This window comes from Micropterus dolomieu, unplaced genomic scaffold (assembly GCF_021292245.1).
Source record: "Micropterus dolomieu isolate WLL.071019.BEF.003 ecotype Adirondacks unplaced genomic scaffold, ASM2129224v1 contig_14510, whole genome shotgun sequence".
NCBI classification, from domain to species: domain Eukaryota; kingdom Metazoa; phylum Chordata; class Actinopteri; order Centrarchiformes; family Centrarchidae; genus Micropterus; species Micropterus dolomieu.
The window spans coordinates 1-793 of NW_025743496.1; the positions used below are offsets into that span (position 1 = coordinate 1).

Here is a 793-nt window from a genome sequence, read left to right on the forward strand (position 1 = left end):
TACCCCATGTAAAAAATTGTCTATTTAAGGAGAAAAGTCCTTTTTTCTGATCTTTTTTTCTTGTTTTCAACAGATCAGGTCATTAAGGAAACAGATTTGAATGAAACTGGATGGAGTCACAGGTTTTAAACTACCATCAAACGTTCCTAAGATAATCTGATGATTTCTTTATTAATTATTGGACTTATATGTTTTTTCAGCAGACACCTCATGTAAAAAAATCTCTATCTAAGGAGAAAAAAGTCCTTTTTTCTGATCTTTTTTTCTTGTTTTCAACAGATCAGGTCATTAAGGAAACAGATTTGAATGAAAGTGGATGGAGTCACAGGTTTTAAACTACCATCAAACGTTCCTAAGATAATCTGATGATTTTTTTTATTATTTATTGGACTTATATGTTTTTTCAGCAGACACCTCATGCGTACTGCTAGATTTTACTCACACTTGATAATTGTTATTGATTGATGCATGTTCTCACCATACCCCATGTAAAAAATTGTCTATTTTAGGAGAAAAGTCCTTTTTTTAAATCTTTTTTTCTTGTTTTCAACAGATCAGGTCATTAAGGAAACAGATTTGAATGAAACTGGATGGAGTCACAGGTTTTAAACTACCATCAAACGTTCCTAAAATAATCTGATGATTTTTTTTATTATTTATTGGACTTATATGTTTTTTCAGCAGACACCTCATGCGTACTGCTACATTTTACTCACACTTGATAATTGTTATTGATTGATGCATGTTCTCACCATACCCCATGTAAAAAATTGTCTATTTTAGGAGAAAAGTC

At 31.0% G+C, this 793-nt stretch overlaps 1 long non-coding RNA gene across 1 annotated transcript in view; it reads left to right on the forward strand.

Annotated features, from left to right (window-relative positions):
• Positions 1-31: 31 nt before the first annotated feature.
• The window catches only part of LOC123966898, a 5,926-nt gene continuing 5,164 nt past the window's right edge, over positions 32-793 (forward strand). The window contains exon 1 of the long non-coding RNA XR_006824107.1: positions 32-78. This is a non-coding gene — a long non-coding RNA (uncharacterized LOC123966898). The remainder of the gene's footprint in view (positions 79-793) is intronic.